This window comes from Pseudonaja textilis, chromosome 5 (assembly GCF_049901715.1).
Source record: "Pseudonaja textilis isolate UNSWEBS1 chromosome 5, rPseTex1.2, whole genome shotgun sequence".
NCBI classification, from domain to species: domain Eukaryota; kingdom Metazoa; phylum Chordata; class Lepidosauria; order Squamata; family Elapidae; genus Pseudonaja; species Pseudonaja textilis.
In genome coordinates, this window is record NC_141994.1 from 34,701,431 (window position 1) to 34,709,166 (window position 7,736).

The window sequence follows — 7,736 nt, forward strand, 5'->3', positions numbered from 1 at the left end:
GATAGTCAACACATTTTGATGCAGTATTTTTGTCCTGGTACTCATCATTTGTTCGGTATTCAACTCACAAGCTAGAATTTCTCAGTGTTGGCTGCCCTGTGACTTACTACATTATCCCTTAGGGGAAAAATTTATTTGATACTCACTGCATGTGTGGGAGTATGTATGTATGTGTGTGTGTGTGTGTGTGTGTGTGTGTGTGTATATATATATATATATATATATATGTATATTTGTGATATGTAACATCTATCATTAATACTTATTGAAATAATTATCTACTTCTAAGCAATTAGTAAAAATGTTTAAAAATATTGTTCATCAGTAGTAATTTATCAACTTATGTTATCTAGCACAGCATTCATGAACTCCAAATCAAGCATAAATTGTCATACAAACATTTGTTGTGGCCTGTTTATAACCCTTCTGCCCATTGAATTACAATATTTTTCTTCCCTTTGTAAATTAGGACTCACAAGTGTAGCTGTCTCTAGCATATGGAAATTGACCCCTGAAGGTTCATTGTAACAAGCAATTACACGTGATGTCACTAAAGCTTACAGAATGCAGGATACTATGAAACTGTGATGTAGAGATGTGTGCTGGACAATATGTTTCAATGTTAAAGTCAGTTGTCTCCTTCAGGATCTGCGTGACACTAGCACACAGTTATAAAAAATTCTGATTTGTGGAAAAAATAATATTCCTAACATATTCCAAATATTTACATTTTCACAATACCTGAACTAAGTATTCAAGACAATCTCTTCTATTCCACAATTCCTGTGTATTAGTGAACAGAATTGCTATATTCTAACAATATAAAATATAACTTATAGTTTTCTAAACATATTATGATTCTGGAATTATTGTGTACAGTTTCATTACAGTATGATTAAAGTGCGTCTACTATCCATTGGACTGCACTATTTTCACTGACAGACAATACAATTTTGTATAAGCATTCTCAGAAGTAAGTGCCTCAATTCCATAAGACTTACTCAAGATAGAGAATTCCAAGTTGCAAAATAAGATTTCCAAATTTAAATTACCGTCTTTTTGATAAATGGCACATTGACAGACTGCCATTTTAATGGCAGAAGCATGTTCTTCTTCATAATAAGGGGAAAAGTTAAAAAGAACAACAAAAGTCTTCCAAACATTTACCATATTTGCTGGGATATTTGTACTTAATTGCTCCTCTGTAAGTTTGAATTTACCATATTGTAATAGCAACTGCAGGAATCCTAAAGAATCTCAGAGCTAAAATCACGTTTCAGATTAACCTAATAGTGAAGATTCTTCTAAATACTCATGCTAAAACTATTACAGTGTTTTGTTAGCACAAGCCATAGATTTCAATATTGGAAGGAAGAGGGCTAACTTCTATGATGCAATGAAGAGCAGATGTTTTAACTGAATATGACATGATCTTCTGGAGGAAAAATACAAATAAAAATAATTTGCTGATGTTTTTTATTATTTTAAGCATATCTGCATATCCGGTGTACCAAATACAAGTAATGTAAAATATCATCCATTAGGTATTCATTGTATAATCACCTTTCAAATAAAAAATACACGGGATAAAAGGGTCACTGTTTCCCAGTAACTGGTTTTGGAGAAACAAGTAAGTTTGTCTAATTTCTAGATAAAGATCCGTCAAATAATATTTATTGCTATATACTTTAAACCATACTCATAAGTAACATAGATCAAGACATAACACCACTAGGCCTCATCTGTATGTGTAACAATAGAAGAAAGTAGATCAATAATCCTATGAAAACGGAATGTTTTTTAAAGAAGAACTTTTTACATTTTTCAGACACAGAAATTAAACTTGTGAAACCCCAGGAAGTGATAAATTGTGTAGCTCCATGCTAGAACGATCAGAAAAGTTGGAAGTCTTTTCTAGGCAATAACTAAACAAACATATGCAGAGCATATAACTGTAGTGCTACTTGTTAAGATGAGAGAGTTTCAGAATCTGAACACCTCCAAAACACAACAGATACGGTACAACCCTATCAATAGTGTCCCATATCCACCTTTGGGAAAATAGAGATGCTTTTAACTCTTCGGACACCAAAGAAAAAGGTAACTCCGGGGAACTCCAGCTTAGAATAGCCACCTCAACCAACTTCCTTTCACTTTACGTGGAATAAAAAGAGGAACAACTGGAAACAAAATCTCCCTCCTCAACCTCTGTCTACATGGGACAACGGTTTCTACACCCACTTCCCCTACATCTTATAACCCAGCAAGGATCCCGCCCGCTTCTCTCTCTCTCTCCCTGACAATTCCTCCTGTGCCTCAGGGCCATCCTCCGCCCGCGCCCGAGAAGGGAGTGTCAAGGAAGGCGGCGGCAGCCACCAGTGTCTGCTCCTCCCACGTCCTTCGCTCGACCGGATCAAAAGGATCTCAACTGGGGCTGCAAACAGCCGAAAACCACAGGGCCTCACCTCCGAGTGCAAAATAGGAACGCAGCCTGCTTCTTTTTCGTACTCATTTAGAGGCGCCGCCATCTTGGTGCGAACGCACTGCCTGCTGCATGCCGGGTAACGCGCTCCTCACGACCTCTCTCTCTCACACACTTCTCTCTTCTCTCTGTGCGCGAGAGGAGGGGAGGGGTTGGGGGGGCAGCGCCAGCCCGGCTGGAAGTGGGGGGGCGGGGAGGAAGGCGAGCCGTAGATTGGATGAGCGACTGAAATCGGAGCCCTTGCAGCCGTCACAAAATTTCCAGGCCACTTCTGCGGAGCGTACGGGACCGATGTATTTGTGCACATAAATGCTTTTATCTTGATCCCAATGATCGAGTGCTAGGAAGTTCGGGGAGAAGGATCATCATCCGGGCCAAATTCGGGTTATCTTTCCCTATCTTATCAGATCAGGCCGTTTTTCCCAACTCTTCTCAGTGTGCAGGACGGGAACAAGATACTGGCGGATTCGAGATGAGTACAATCCCGAATGGGGAAAGGGTATTGCCGAAAAGTGCCTTAGAATGCTTCAGATGCAAAAGCGACCCAAACTCATATTCTGGCTGTGTTCACATAACTCCAGTACGAATTGTGAAAGCCACAATTCATAGGGTTTGCATTATAAACGAAACCATAAACCATATTTCACAAACTATGTTTCTGGATGCACACAACTTGTTAGAAACAAGCAAGCAAGCAAGCTTAATGTGTGGTGCAAAAACCTCTTGCATGTAAAATTAGGACTCCACATTTCAATTCTGTTTTACATTGTTTTGCTCTCTGCATCACTGGTGGGGTGAGGAGCTGGATTTACAGTATAATCTTTGTAGGGCTAGGAAAGCACTGCTCCAAGTTTGTTGATTTTCAATTTTCATCAGCCATTATATATGACAAATTTTCAAAAGATTTCTTAAAATCTGGTCAATAATATGTAATAAATCAGTATTACCCCAATGCTGATATTAAACTTTGATGATTCAGTAATGGCACTGCTAATGAAAGCAGGGTCATGGAGGATGCCTCCTCCCAGTTCATAGTCAAAAGGGATGGGAGAATTGAGAAGCCTGAAGGCAGCTCAGAGAGTCCTAGACTTGGAAAAGATGTTAGAGACAGAATTATAAATATGTCTAGAATCATGGAAGGAAAGTATTGACAGATTATAGGTATACTGTTATATTAACTGACTCTACATATGCTGAGGAAGGAAGGAAGGCAGGTTAAGTTCCTGCTTTTAGAAGTTAGAAATAATCCTACAGTTGCAGTTTATTCTACTTTTTCCAACCCAATATAAAATTGCATACAAATTATGTAAAGGAACTTAGTATATCCTGATTGTTTCTTCATGATTTCTGATACAGAAGGGGATCATATTTGGTGTTCCGTAGTGTGAGAAGCCAACAAAAGAAAGATTAAGTTAAAAAGTGAACCAGGTGGGGAACAACAGAGAAGAGTATTTTAGAACAAAATCTCCCTATAGAAGAGTCTATTGGGAAATAGCTTGAAATGCCTCTAATACAGGGTGTCAAACTCACGTCATCACGGTGGCGTCGCGTGACATAGGAACTTTTTCCCCTTCACCAAACTGAGCATGGGCGTGGTCAGCATATGACACATGGGCCAGGAGTTAGACAGCCCTGCTCTAATCCATTCTAAATTCCATCTCCCTGGTTCTGTGATGGGAAAGGAGATAATATTGATAGAATCATAGGGTTGGAAGGGACCTTGGAGGTCTTCTACTCTAACCCCATCCCCAAGGCAGGAGTCCTTATACTATCTCAGATTGTCTAATTGTCCAAATGTCAAGTGGTTTGGGAAAAATGACATTTCTGTGTTTTCACTCCAATTAATTATTAGAAATGTAAAAGGCTTAGAATTCAGTCCATTTATCTAGGTACTACAAAAAGAAAAATCCCCTGCATCAGTGTGAGAGGCCTGAACAGCAGCACAGAATGTTATTGTTCTGTTGTATGCTCCCTCTTGCTTCCTTCTTTGTTATATGACCAATGGTAATGCTATTATTAAGGATTGGAAAGAATTTAGGAGTCTGAACTTGTGTGCTTTCCTATCTTGTTATTCTTTCTAACCAAACAGGATGGGAAATCAATTTTATTTATTAATAAAAGGAGAGCAGTACTTTTAACGGAGAACCAGGCTCTGTATGGCTGTCTGCAGCAAGATAGCTCCTAAAATAGGAATGGGAATATTTGAGGGGCAAAAGAAAGATAAGTTTGAAATCAGGCTGGGAGTGGGGAAATCCCTCAGTGCATAGCTGTGAGAGAGACAGTTGGGCAGCATCTCAGCAACCAGTCCCTGGTGGGGTTCAGGTAAACTATCCTCATAATAGAGTTATTAAAAATAGCTATATAATGGTATCTATATACATCATGGAATTGCTATTGTCTCTCCAGAGGTGGGCTGCCCTTTCTTGACAAGGGGTTCACTGGTCATGAGCGCGCATGTGCTGCTTTGGGGCTGCAATACAACTTCAAACAGACAGTGGGTGGGCCCAGCTAGAGACCACAGCAAGAGTTCGCCTGAACCTCGCTGACCATCCAGCAGCCCACCACTGGTTTCTCTCTTCTCTTTATTAATAGGATTAATAAAAGTATTAATCATATTTTCAAGCAGTCAGTTGATTATAGACATAAAAGACAAGAAATTTAAAGAGCTAAAAACATATGAATGGGATGAATGCAAAATAAAGCTACAGAATGTTGTAATGAAACGGAATTTCTGTAAACTAAAATTCAGCTTTCTTTGTCATGTTTTGAATTTTTTTACTACTTACTTATTTAAAAAATTGTTTACAAATACTTCAAAATCTGATTCATTTATTTTTATTTCTTCTATACATTTGGCAACAATCTTACATGCCTTTAATTAGGAATCAAACTCCTTTGACCTCATTGGGTTAGGGTTACAAATCACAATTTACTGATTAACAACACACAGATTGCTTGTAAGAAAAAAATAGATAACCTTTAAACCCAGCCCGTGTCTCATACCAAGTGACAGTTTTGTGAATGGCCATTATTTCTAGGAAGTTAGCATTATTTGCATCCCCACTATTTCTTCCTTTCATCTCTCTTTATATTACTTTCTCTACCCTGACCCAAAATATTATTTTTCCCGAAACCAGTTTTAGTAAAATCTATGTACAAAAGAAAATTATATTAGCAAATAAAATGCCACAATATTTTTGTTTGTTTTTTTTTTTTCAGATTTGAGGAGATTAAGATCTAAAAAGCGGCTTGTTTCAACAACCACATAGTAGGAATTATCAAATACCTCCCTGAAGGCTTTGTTGATCTCATCTTCCTTTTATGTAACAGCTAAGATTTCTGTTCTTTAAAAATAAGTATATTTCCCATCTTAATAACTTGAGCCCTAACAAAGTGATATTAGTTAAAGAATCTTTGAAATTCAAATAATTCCTTCAACTTGGACAAATCATTGGATCAATATAGGTGTGCAATGTACTGTAAAACTTCCAAGGACACATGAAAACCTGTGCTATTCCTAATTGCCTCACTTCTCTCTAGTGACTATGCCAATTGTATAAACAAGAGATACGATATTGATAGATTTAACCTCTGAAACAAAGCTATCTGCAGAATATCAAGGACACTTTCAAAAATAATATGTTCTAATTGTTTACATAGCAGTTGTAAATTTCAGTAATTTTAAAACTGAAAATAGAAGATAATCATACAAATGATTTTAAAATCATCAGTAACTAATGAGTAGTGTGGATATAGCGACATTCACATTATTTTTAACATCACAAAAGCAAATGCTTCAATATTTGCAAGAACACCTTTGCATCTATTATCCAATATATTGAGAATAGTCCAGTGGTGGGATTCAAATTTTTTTACTACTGGTTCTGTGGGCGTAGCTTGGTGGGTGTTGCAGTGGAAGGATACTGTAAAATCTCCAGTCAGAGGTGGTATTTTCCGGTTCTCCGAACTACTCAAAATTTCCTCTACCAGTTGTCCAGAAGTGGTCAGAACCTGAATATCACCTCTGGAATAGTCAAGAAATTAGCACAATATACACAGTTGTTTTCGAGAGACAGAGAAACTTTAGATAAAGTCCATAATAAAGATCTTGTTTCCAAGGGAGTGGCCAACCAGGAGTCCTGGGGCATCTTAAAAACCAATAATATCTGCTTTCATGTGAGATTGTTATTCTGAGAAAAAATAGATGTATATTGCTAGCTAAGAGAGAATATATATGAGAAAAACAATTCAGGAAATGTCCTAAATAGCAGTTAGATGTGATACATATGTTTTGCCCTGAATTGCCATTTACATAGTTTAATCAAAAGTTTTGAGTTATCTTTGTTTTGACCTTAAATTCAATATCAACGTATGTTGACAATGTAGAGGCCTATCCCAGTTCTACAGTCAGAACCACTGATTAGGTTGCTCCTGTTTCTGCCTCCTAGGAAGTGGGAATAGGACACTGTGAAAAAGTTCACTAATTTCTATTTCCTCTGCTACATAACGCACTACATTCATTAGTGTAATCTTAATGTATTCAACTCCCCTAAAAATCCAAATGAGCACAAATGAACAACGAAAACAATACAAGGAAAAGCTTGGAAAAGGATTTATTTAACAATGTACAAGTGAAAGGCTTTTTTACAACCTTAATTTATGTCTACATCTCTCCCAAAGAACCTCACAGTTTGGGAAATCTTGAATTAAAGCAGTGCCATCATGCACTGGCCATGCTCGTTTCGGTTTAGCAAAGGGAAAAAAGTTGTGATACATCATGTGATGACGATGCGAGTTTGACACCCCTGAATTCAGGGATGGGATTCAAATTTCTTAACAACCAGTTCTCTGGGTGTGGCCTAATTTGTAGGTGTGGCTTGGTGGTCATGTGACTGGGTAGGCATGGCTTGTATGTAAATATTATAAATATTTAGTAAATATTGCTTTTTTTTTTATTAAAAAAGAACAACTGTCATGCCCTTGGTAAAGTTGGACTCTGAGGGAGGAGGAACTGCCGACAGGGACTGGAGGTGTGGCTCCGGAAGTTGTGGAGGAGGCTGGGGAAAGTCAGAGGATGAACCAGGCCCATCCCCTCTGCATCCTAAGACATGCAGGGAGGAACGGAGAAGGCAACAAATTGGCTTGCGAGAAAGGAAGCGGCAATGATCCTCCTCATTGGTTGCAGCTGGGGGGATGAGTATATAAGAGAGATGGTTAAAACACAGGTTGCCAGAAGCAAAGCGTGTTTTATTTT